This window comes from Lygodium microphyllum, chromosome 4 (genome assembly GCF_053477565.2).
Source record: "Lygodium microphyllum isolate KBCC chromosome 4, Lygodium_microphyllum_v1.1.10, whole genome shotgun sequence".
Lineage (NCBI taxonomy): Eukaryota > Viridiplantae > Streptophyta > Polypodiopsida > Schizaeales > Lygodiaceae > Lygodium > Lygodium microphyllum.
The window spans coordinates 115,035,238-115,047,999 of NC_141138.1; positions in this window are offsets into that span (position 1 = coordinate 115,035,238).

Sequence of the window (12,762 nt, forward strand, 5' to 3'; positions counted from 1 at the left end):
GATTTCAATGCTCTCATACTGATAAGATATCGAGGCATTGGTTTAAGTATGGGTTCAAGGATTTGGGTTATTTTGTGATGCTGCATCAACATTTGTCAGTACACTACTGAATGGTTCACAAATGTTTGACCATGTATTATTATTGTTGGAATGAAATGGTCTTTGCTAGTTGTTCAACATACTTATATTGTGATTTTTGTTCCAATGGAGGTGGTAAAGAGAGAGGTAGGACTATCACATCATCCATGCAATTACTAATGGAAATTGTGGGATCATTCCTGGCTTTGCCTTTGCATGTTTTTCTCAAGGAGGAAGATTTTGTTAATGATTCCTGAAAGAAGACAAAGCTTTCTTTCTATTAGGCATCTTGGAGACATTGTATTTTTTTGTCGGCATCGGCCATTTGCCTGTGGTGCTAGGAAATAGTCGGGTGCCTTATACTTGGCCTTCGTGGCTTGCTAATGGAAGGTAGGATGTCTTATACCTTGCCATTATATCATGATTGGTGGAAAGAGGCCAAATATATTGGAGCCTGGCTCTACTTTACCTGCGAGTGTCTTGCTTGGAGATAAGAATGATTCCTCAAAAAAGGAGATAGCTTCATTTTGACTAGGTCTCTTATAGAAATTCTTTTTGTGGTGCTTGGTCTTTGTCTCAATTATGACCCATTTTAGTATAATGTTGTTGTTTCTAAGTATCTCGTGAAGCAAGCATGTGATTCCTCATGTTGATGTCAAGAGGAAAGTTTATAAGTATGGTGCATAGAAGAGATTGTTTCAATGTCTAGCATTCTATGTTACAAATTTTATAAACTACTTTTAGTTTTAAGTTTGGAGGAGAGAGAGAGAGAGAGAGAGAGAGAGAGAGAGAGAGAGAGAGAGAGAGAGAGAGAGAGAGAGAGAGAGAGAGAGAGAGAGAGAGAGAGAGAGAGAGAGAGAGAGCAAGCATAGGTCTTCTTACGGTCGTGTATAGGTGAGATTGTATATAGTATCATGTTTTCCCTTGTGATAATTTGTGGAGTAGTTAAACAAACTTTGAAAAGTCTATTTCAGCTAATTTTAAAGCCCCAGTTCTCCTTAGTTGAATATGTATAAAGATAGTGCTCTAACTACTTCCTTTTTTTAGTTCATCAAAAGTGAGGGACTCTTTTGATTGTAGTTTTCCTAAAGAAATTGGGGGTATAGATGAGAGGGCTTGAAGTTCCATCATTGAACATGTCATAAGTGAGAAATTGTGCATAATTTATAGTTTCTTTTATTGAAGCATGTAAGAATATTGCATTAGTGAAGCACATTTGGCACACCAACACTAAGTTTTAATTAGTTGCTATTTAATAATGAGAGAGAGAGGGGGAGGATGAGGAGATGAGAGAAAATAAAATAAAACAAAAGGCAAAGATAGAGAGAGGGAGAAAGAGGATTTATAGAGAGAATTGGGGGGGAAAACAGAGAGAGCGAGAGAAATAAAACATCTCTTAGGGAAATTCTTTTTGTGGTGCTTGGTCTTTGTTTCAATTATAACCCATTTTAGTATAACATTATTGTTTCTAAATATCACATGAAACAAGCATATGATTCCTTACATTCGCGTAAAGAGAAAAGTTTGTAAGTATGGTGCATAGGATAAATTGTTTTTATTTTTGGCATTCTATATTACAAATTTTATAAACTGCTTTTAGTTTTAAGTTTGAAGAGAGAGAGAGAGAGAGAGAGAGAGAGAGAGAGAGAGAGAGAGAGAGAGAGAGAGAGAGAGAGAGAGAGAGAGAGAGAGAGAGAGAGAGAGAGAGAGAGAGAGAGAGAGAGAGAGAGAGAAGATGAGCAAAAATAAAATAAAACAAAAGGCAGAGATGGAGAGAGGGAGAAAGATGATTTATAGAGAGAATTGAGGGGAAAGAGAGAGAAAGCAAGAGAAATAAAACATCTTGGAAATGGAGAGGGGGAATAGGAGGGAGAAAGAGGAGAAATGGATTATTGAGCGAAGTTGCCATGCGATAGCACGGCAACTTTGCATGCCCCGAAGAGCCCTAGCATTTCGTGTACGTGAAGCACGCATGAAATGCTAGTATACATTATTGAACTAGTAGCCTTTCCATCATATAGAACAAGGCAAGAAAAATAGCAACATGCATAAATACCTATCTCCCATGTATCTCAAAAGCCAATCATCTTATTTTATTTGTTTATAATATAATGTTTTCATAGTGGATCTATGTCTCCTAAAATTAATAAGGTATTGACAAATTCACTTTCCCTAGACTTGATCCTCAATTAGTGTATATGCCTTAAGGAGGAGGAACCTTAGTTTTACTATGTTCCATACACAAACAATTTGGAACATATCAAGGATTATTTGAAGAGTTCATATAACCTTATCAAGTTTTTTGTAGAAGGTATAGTAATGATTGTAGCAAGGTCTTGCAAGTCTCATATTTGTATTTTAATTTTCTAAGGAATATGAAAGGGAGAGAAAATGGTACCAAAGAGACAAAAGATCACCTCATGCTTGCAATATAAATGGTGTCTAGGTCCCACATTTGTATCACTTGGCACAAAGGGATACTAAACTTAATATAGTCACATTATTACCCATACTTATTATATCTTGGACCTACTTAGTAGGGACTTTTGGTCTCTATCCCAAAAAAGAGACAAAAAGAGTGCCTCATGCATGCAATAACATGTGTTAGGTCCCACATATTTATGATTTTGGCACCAAGAGATACCACGCCTACTTGAGTCACATTTATCACACATGTTTGTTATAACTTGTCATTTGAGAATTAGTGACACTTGCTTTGCGTCCATGTTCCAAACCTTGAAATAGACCGAAATATTATCTTATGCTTACACATAACATCGTGTTTAGGTCCCACGTCTTTTTGACTTGATGGTAAGGGACACTCTACTTAGTGTAGTTTGATTGTTACCCATGGTTAAGAGACATACAAGACATACATAGTATCTTATGTTTGTTAGAGTAAAGGTTAAAAGACATAAAGACTACCTTATGTGTGCATACAATGTGGCACTTAAGTCGTGCATATTTAGAATTGACACTAAGAAACACCATGCTTAGCATAGTCACAACTTAAGGCTTACACTAAGTTATGTGCCTACTCCCCAATTATCATTTGGCATAAAAGGACATAAATATGACCTTATCTCCACATGCAATATTGTTTCTAGATCTCACATCTTTGTAACTTGGCACTAAGGGGCACCATGCCTCACAGGGTGCATCTACACGAAACCATCTATGATGCATGCATTCAAGGGGTATTGAGAAAGCCCGTTTACTTACATGTTATAAAATAGTAGAATGATTACCTTTTCGTAACAAACTTATACGTTTTTTTGCACTAAAATAGAATTCCTCTCCTACTAGATGCACTCCTATAAATTTATCCAAACTTTATCGTGCAAAATAACCCTTCTATTGATTGCACATGTTACACTTAATTATTTTGAGGTGCACTCCTTAGACCTATTCTTAGTGTAGTCATGTTATTACCCATGTTTATTATAGCTTGTAACTTGAGGAATACTTGCACTCTGTTGTAAAAACCTTAGACCTTGTAACCTTAGTCTTTAAGAAAATTTAAGCAAAAGCTTATAAATCTTATAACCCTTTGTTTTTTGGCCATCAACCCATCATTAGTCATGACATCATCATCGCCATCATCATCTCAAACAATGTCATCACCATCATCATGATCATTGACATCATCGATTGCAACAAAAAGCTTCACCCTCCTACTCACATGAAAACCTGAAAGCAATTCCAAGGATGAGATCTAATCAATCCAATAGATTGTGGGAGAAAAGAATGAGCGTGATGAGTGGGAGGGGGGCTTACAAAGACTAAAAAATCACCATAAAACATGATGAGTGGGAGGGGGCTTACAAAGACTAAAAAATCCTTAACCCACTTAGGCTTGTATGACTACACAAATTTCTTGTTTTGAGAGAGAGAGAGAGAGAGAGAGAGAGAGAGAGAGAGAGAGAGAGAGAGAGAGAGAGAGAGAGAGAGAGAGAGAGAGAGAGAGAGAGAGAGAGAGAGAGAGAGAGGTCCCCCCTTTGTGGGACTACATGTAAAGCCTCCATATCAAGTATGTTCAAGGCCTATTAAAAAATGTGCATATTCTTGAAAATTTCCAAAATAAAACACACCTCTTTTCTATTCAATTTGTGAGTAACCTCTTTATATGGAACCTTATATATGTAAAAATGTGAAAAATAAATAATTTTAAAAAGGTATTATTTTTAACCCATATGATATTCTTAAATATTTATGAGTGACACACACCCTCCCCCCAAGGAAGAGAGAGAGAGAGAGAGAGAGAGAGAGAGAGAGAGAGAGAGAGAGAGAGAGAGAGAGAGAGAGAGAGAGAGAGAGAGAGAGAGAGAGAGAGAGAGAGAAGGAGAGAGAGAGATAATAAAGAGATAGAGAGAGGGAGAGAGTCAAGAGATAGAGAGAAAAAGAGAGTTTGTGTGTGTGTGTGTGAAAAAAAAAAAAACACACACACACACACACAAAGGAAAGTCAAAGAAGGAGAGTATGAGAGATAGAAGAAAGGGAGAGTGAGAGAGATAGATAGAGAAAAGAGAGTAAGAGAGGAGAAAGAGTGAGAGATTAAAGAGGGTTGTGTTCAAGGCTCTAAGTACCAAACAAGTTCATCTTGTCCTCTTCCTTGCAAGTTACTTTGTCCTGACAAGTCACTCCTTGCTCCATCTGCCTCCTATAAATACCAACCCCCTCTCCCTCCCTTATCACTATTTTACCTTATTAATATCCTTACCCTCATTGCATCTCTTATTCTCTATCTAAAATTCACCAAAAAATACATCAAAACCCTCCAAATCCATCATAGATCCTCTCTCATCTTGCTACCAAAGTTTACTCATAAGTTGAAACCTCTTCTTACTCAATGAAACCCTATACTTCTTTTGGGCTTGTCCTTTTGCCTCATCAAGCCTTTACTCAAGGTTGCATAAGCTAGAGAAAGCCTAACAAATGTTAAAGGAGAAGTGAGATAAAGAACATGCTAGGAGAATTGACATGTATAAAATGACCTCAAAATGAAGGAACCTTGGAGTTGGATGAGAAATAGCACATAAAGCGATGTTCCTATCACGCCAACTCAAGTCCACATATTTCCTTTGCATTTTTTAATGTAGTCTTGATACAACAGTAAATAGAAATATTAGTTGAATAATGTTGTAATAAAGCATAAATGCCTTAGCCTAGGGTTAAGTATAAAACGAGGGAGATGTAACATGTGAAGGATCTTTTTGCCATTTTGAAGAATACAAGATTTGAGGTTTCCTTCTTCCCACCATCTAAGAGGGTGCATACTCTTAGCCACCATGACTGTGGGGTGTATACCATGTCCCATCCTGGCATGAGGTGAGTATTCATGTTGCAGCATTCATCTATGATTCTCAGCCTTCCATGGCAATATAATTTCATGCCTAGCCACCTTGGCTATGGTTTCTTGGCACATATGGTATATTTTTTGTATTTTCAGTTATTTTTCTTGCTGTGAGAATTAGCTATTTTACATTGGTATCAAAGCATGGAATTTGATCCATGGGAAGAGTCATTTTCTTGGGGAAATTTAGTCATAGAGACAAGTGACAAGTAGCTGGAGTACAAGATTTAGTTACAATGGTTGACACAGTTAAAACCATGACTAGTTAAGTTCTCTGCAGTAAGTCGTGACTAAATTTGATGGTCTTGAAGAATGTCTAAAGAAGCAATGGTAGATTCATGGTCATTTTGGTGGATCATGGTCAATTTTGGGCCATTTTGAAGGGAGATCATGGACTTAACTGAAGCCTAAATAGGGCTTAGAAGGGTTAAACTGTGTTACTTTTTGGAGCAAGCTTCTCTTTCCTCTTTTCAAGCTTCTTGTTGCTGAAAATTACAGTGGAGTTCTCTTCTCATTTCTTTCCACCATGGCCATATCTCTTCAATCCATCTACTACTAGAGATGATTTCTGATACCTTGAGCAACCTATAGACTACCCTATTGCTATTGAGCCTTCATCAAAATAATGATCACATGGAGCAAGAAGCGGCCAGCTCAGTTTGTGCCATTTTTCATCCTTGCCTCTCTTGGGAAAAATCAACAATCTCCTTCATCATTGAAGCTTCTCCCTCATTTGAATGATTAATGGAAGCCTTGACATGAAGTGCTTGTCTTCTGATACTTGATCTTTCACTCTTATTTAGCCATGAAGCTTCCTTCAAAACCCTAGCCATGGCTGAAAATGGACAGCATGAAGATTCCTTCAATTTCTTGAAGATTTGGCTTCTTATTGATACCTTTTAGCTTCCAAAGGTAAAGGGGAAGTATCTACAACACACATTGGATCTACATTGAGGATTTCAAGCAAGATTGGAGTATTCTCTTCTCTTGATTTGGGGCAAACAAGGAAGCCACTTGATTCTTTCAAAAATTTTGGTATTTGAAGATTGGAATCATGGGGGTTTTGGCTCTTGATGCCTCCTAAGGCTTCTAGGCATTGGATTTTGCCAAAATTTGAAGGTCTTGCTTCAACATTGCAAGAATGGAGCTTAATTTTGATGTTGCAAGTATATGGACATCTTATGCAAGTTTAAGTACTTCAATGGGAGAGCTCTTTTTCAAGATTTGAAGTCTTCTACTCTCTTGGAAGGTTCATCATTGATTCCCCTTCAATTTTCAGTCACATTTGAAGCTCATAAGGATCATCTCCATCAAGCTTATGGTCATAGGAGCTTTCTTGGAGAATAATTAGAGTTTATGAGTTGAATATTTATCCTGGGAATTACAATTTGAATGTATTCTTGGCCATCTCAAGCTGAAGATCAGGATTTTTAAGTCTCATATGGTTGTTGGAGCTTCCATGATCATCTATCTTCAATTATGAAAGAGGTCCTACTACATTTCCCTTTAATTCCAATTGCTAAAGCCATCCATTTGTTGAAAAAGGGAGAATTAAGAGTAATCCTATTTTGAAATTGACAACTAAGTGCATATAGACCCAACTTAGGGTTGAATGTGGCTATGATAAATTTTCTTCATCCTACCCAATTGATGCTAATCTTTCTCATTTGCTGGAATTTTATACCTCACCCTCACTTTGGTTGCTTGAATGTGATTGATTGCAATATGATTGAAAGTAAAAATCAAATGGTAAGTGGAATTCATTGTATGTAGTAAGTCACTGCAAGAAAGGGCAATACCTATTCCTATCCTTTTCCATTTTGATCAATTTCCTACTTCCACTTGCATATCATTAAAGGGATGAAAGAATTCTTTTAAGCCTATTGAATATTCTCACTATTTTCTTAGCCTTAGCATATACCTTGCCATGTCTATACCCATGAGGAAAAGTGGATGCCGGTGTTGGAGCGTTTGGGGTCGAAAGTCTACCATGGGGGTAAGAGACAACAGGGTGAAAGAAGATTCAAGGAGAGGAGTAGGCGGAAGAGAAGGGGTTTAAAGAAATAGAAGATGTAGAAGCATACCATGGGGGTAAGAGACAATAGGGTGAAAGGAGATTCAAGGAGAGGAGTAGGCGGAAGAGAAGGGGTTTAAAGAAATAGAAGATGTAGAAGCATACTCATAGAGGTGAAGTCTATCAATTTATTTTTGCATCCTAAGAAGATAAATCTATTGTAGACCAAAAACATGTATAATACAATAGCTTCCTCTCTGTTGTTTAGACTGCCAATCTGATGCTTTCATTGGCTTTGAAAGGGGGGTAAAATACCAAGACACCTATCGGGACCTAAAACGGGCATGACACTGGCTATAGGCACTAGCCGGGCCTCTCTAACACTCACAAGACAACCCCACACACCCTCGTCGCTAGGAGTGTCCACCAAGGGACACACTACCCTAATCGCTATTGTAGATATTGTGTTTGCAGTGGAATGTAGTCCTACGATTTCCCTTCCCTACTCCTCAGAGGGAGATCCAACACACCTAGGTGTAGTACACCATCATAATACAAACATAAAGGAGACACCCCTCTGACTGAATGCCGTGGCCCCACTATAGCTCTTTTACACCGTCAGGATTGGCCCCAAGATGTGTTGCTCTAACATAAATCACATACAAACACACTCTGCTCTTATATATTTCAAACATTCTAGGATATAAGTGTACTCACTTGACAAGTTCCCAAAGATTTGATCGTCTAGCCTACAACTTGGATTTTAGTTCGTGTCATTGTCATTTTCAATCCATTACACAAGATTGTGTTTATGAGTCCAAGATTCCATCCTGGAACCTAATTCACTTGTATAATAGTTGTCTACTTATTGTCTATGTCAACATGAATCTAGCCTTCATCTTCCATCCACCATAGCTCTTGCCATGCTCTAGATTCGACATTTTAACACAATAATATACCACTTTTGTGTAGTTGATAAAGGGTATATTGGTCCCACAAAATCAATACCCCATTTTTCAAACTGTAACCAAAATGGGATTTAGTAGTCGCCTACGATTTTCTCTCATATTGTGTCTTTGACAGACATCACAGTGCTTAACGTAACTGAAAGAATCTTGGAAAATTGACGGTCACTAATATCCAGCACGGAGAGATTTTTGGGCAGTAAGATGGCCAACAAAATATCCCCCACATGCTGAATCATGGCACCCCTCAAGAATAAATGGTACCTCATTAGGTACTACACAACGTCGATAGATATCATCTACTCCTCTCCGATACAAGACACCCGCTATAATCAAAAAGTCTAATGCTTGTTGCTTGTTTTTTCTCTTTTCAGATTTTGATAATGTAGCCCCAAATCCTCCTGTAGATAAATAACGTGTTATTGCCACATACCAGGAAGGGATGGAAGCTATATTGATTCTAAAAAAATTGTCACTAAATTGATTGCTTATTACGCATTCTCTATTTAATAAATTCATGTCAATAAATTAATGACTCACTTTTCTTTAAGTTTTGATGATGATCTAGCATGGCCACGAGACCATTTAAAGACCAGTATTCCTAGTGCATTACTTAATGGAGTGATCAGAGCATTGTGATGGGGATATCTGGTACAGGTAGTACAAGTTATGAAGGGGGAAAGAAGTGTCTGCCAAGTGTAAGAGTGTAGACAAGAACCAAGGAGTTACACATAAATGAAGATGGATTGAGTTCTAAGAAGAGGAAGTGCATTAGCATTGTGTTATGTATTTATGTGTGCATCCAGGGACGCCTGGGAATGTTTTACTTGTGTGTAATGAGCATTGCATTCATTTGGGGTCATCCTCTCCCCTACAAGTCAAGGTTTAAGGTCTTTTCTTTCATTAAGAAAGACGAGAGAGGGAATTCTCTCACCAAGAAAGACGAGAGAACATGATCCTCTGGAAGTGAGGAGAGAAGTGATTTTCTCTTTCTAAGGTCTAAAATGACACAAGATTTTGTGTGGAATTCAATCTTAAGGTTGAGGCCCAAGGCAATCTAATGAACTCTCCTTATTTATGACTCAAAGTGGTTGCATGAACCACAAGTTAGGAGTACAGTTTAAAAAGCTATTTTTTGAAAAATCCATTTTTAAAATATCTCGCAATAGAAAAACGATCTCTAAAAATGGGCCGCTATGCTTATCGAAAACAGCAAGATCTACAACTTTCATGTTGGACGTTTGTTCATCCAAACAATGCACAAAGAGATATCTCAAAATTAGTGCTGCAGAGTGGAACAACCATATTTTGCATGAAGAACAACTCAACTCTCTCTCCAAGAAGAGAAGCTCTTGAAAGCCTATAAAAGAGGAGGCTCTCCTTGGGTATGTGAGGGAGGTGAAGAAAGCATCACTTGGCATGCATCCAAAATGAGAAGAGAAGGTTTAAGTGCTATGGAAGCTCTGCTAAAATCAAGTGCTACTGCGGAAGCTCTACTGAGATCAAGTTCCAAGAGAAGAAGAGAAGGTACAAGTGCTACGGAAGCTTTGCTGAAACCAAGTTCCAAAAGGAGAAGAGAAGGTGCAAGTGATGCAGAAGCTCTGCTGAAAATCAAGCACCAAGAGGAGAGCCCTACACATATTGGGTAGGAGAGAAGGAGAATCAAGAAGGATCAAAAGGTGCAAACTTCCAAGTTGTGCAAGTGTTAGCCGGTTGTATACCGTGCAAGGAACCGTGATCTTGTTTCCAAGATCTAGAAGTAAGAATTGGTTTATGTGTAACGGAGGAGCTTGCTCCTTGTCAATAATATAACTCCACAAGTGGGGGGACTGGCCCATCTTCCAGTCCCTGGTGTGTTGCTTATTTCTCTACCTCTCTCTCTACATCTTTCTTTTCTCTCATCTATTCTCCCTCTGTTCCAACATAACATTTGCCATATATGTTTTAAGTATATAAGAAACTCGAGCGTGTATCTCAAATTTTATAAGGGTAGTATCAGAGCAGGTCTCTTTGCTTTTCTCAAAGTAAAGGTGATCCTTGCAAGAAGAAGGTAAAGATGGCAACTAATGAAGCACCTACAAGTGAGCAATTACATGCTCAATTGATAGAGTATCGTAGCTTGTTGGAGATTTTCGAAGTACGTCAATTGATTGATAGCTTAAGGGAAAGGGAAGAAGCTACTTATGAAGGACCAAATCCTCCAAAAGATGGTGATACTGGAAGAAATACCATTGCACCAATTGATGGTGAAGATGCAAAGCATCCAATTGCTGAGAAGCTTCCTAGAAGGAAGAAGGATTCTCGGGTCAAGAATAGTAAAAAGACCTCACCTCGAGTGAGGCGGATAAGGAGGGAGTCATCTGTTGAGATATCGAGCTCCACTCGTGATATGCCAGGGTGACCATTGTGCATTTATGTCACCGACGTGTTAGTTGCAGATGCGGTTGGTACACCACCCATGAATAATAGCTAGATGATAGCTATCCTTATCTACTCTAGTTCGTGGCTCAGTTAGTATGCCACCTTAGTTATTTGAGTTTGGTTTGAGACCCATATATAGGGTTCTTCTATTTCTTTGTGAGAGAGTTCTTTTGGCTTACACAACTAAGAAGAGGAAAACTGTTTTCAGCCTCCACCTCTGTGTGTATTCCCCCATTGTGCAAGCAAGAAAGCTACAAGTGAGACTCCTTCCTTCTCTCCCACAATCTTGACATGGTATCAGAGCCTTGTTCGTGGTAAGGAGCTCAAGAAAGCAAGCCAAGCTCGCGGTGTTCTGGTAAGAGGAGCAGTGTTGCTTTCATTTTTTGTTTTGGGAGCAGATCTCTGCAGGTAGCACAACCGAAAATTGCAAGAGTGCATTGTCTCGGGTTGAGACGCCCTTCGCGGTGAAGTAAGAGGGCAGTATATGCTGCGGGAAACGGCTTTAGCCCTTGGCGACCCTGTTTTTTTGATTTGAGGCCATTTCGGGGCCTGTTTTGGAGGCGGAAGTTTTCTGCACGCACTCAGGAAAAGGCCCAGTTTTATGCTGTGCGACCACTGTTCTACAGGTTGGTGAAAAGTTACCACAGAAATTGCATCGTATGCTTATGTACAGAGACATTGGGAGTTACAGAATCATCCTTGGTTCCTGTTTATGAAAAATCATCACTAGGAAGTGACTGTGTGGTCAAATACCACTTTCGCCAGTTTTGCAGATTTGCCCTTGTGAGGGTGAAGCTGTGTTTTTTGCAGTGACAGAATTTTTTGTAGTGTTCTGTAATGGCATCTGATTCTCTTTCACAGATTGTCACTGAAAAGCTTGACAATAACAACTTCCAAGCATGGAAGTTTAGAATGACAAATTTCCTTATGGGAAAAGGATATTGGGAATTTGCTGCAGGAAATGAAGAAGAACCGGTTCTTCCTAATGTTCCCAATCAACAGCAAATGCAGGCATTTAAAGCATGGCATGAGAGAGCCAGGAAAGTTATGTATTGGCTGTCTATCAGCATTTCAGACTCTGTGATTGTGCATATTCAAGATGCAAGTACGCCAAAGGAGGCATGGGGTACTTTGTCAAAATGTATAGCACAAATACGCAAGCCAGGAAAATGCAGCTCAAGCAAGAGTTGCATAATGTGCAAAGAGAAAATATGAGCATCAATGACTACCACATGAAGGTGAAGAAGATTGCAGATGCACTTGCTTCCATTGGGTCGCTAGTGGAAGATAATGACTTAGTTTCTGTGACCTTGAATGGTCTAGGAAAGGATTATGCACAGTTCTGAACGTCCATTTCCGTCCGTGAAAGATTTCCTGATTTTGAGGAGTTGATTGCTCTTCTAATTTCTGAGGAGCAGAGAAATGGTGGTGCATCTTCTTCAAGAGGAACTTCAAAAGAAGCTGTCTTCTACTCAAATGCTGGAAGAGGTAGAGGCAGAGGTAGAGGAGGCCGATTTGGAGGCCGTGGCAGAAATCAGAATATGCAGCAAACTCAAGAAAACCAGTCCTATGGAGGAGGACGTGGTAACTCTAGAGGCAGGGGGAGCCAAAGAGGTTGTGGTGGATGGCAAAGAGGCCAAAATGCAAACAGTAATGTTGAATGCTACTACTGTGGTAAAATGGATCATATGGCTAAAGACTGCTATAAAAAGCAGAATGACATCATGAATGGAAAACTGCAACAAGGGAATTATGCATCTTCTAGTAGACAGGGTGATGACAGAAATGAGCATTTGTTTATGGTGCAGCACATGAACAATTCTATGACAAGTGCAGAAGAAAGCAATGATGTATGGTATGTTGACTTAGGTGCATCGAACCACATGACAAGTCATGCAGAATGGATGGAGGATGCAAGGAAAATGGAAAAA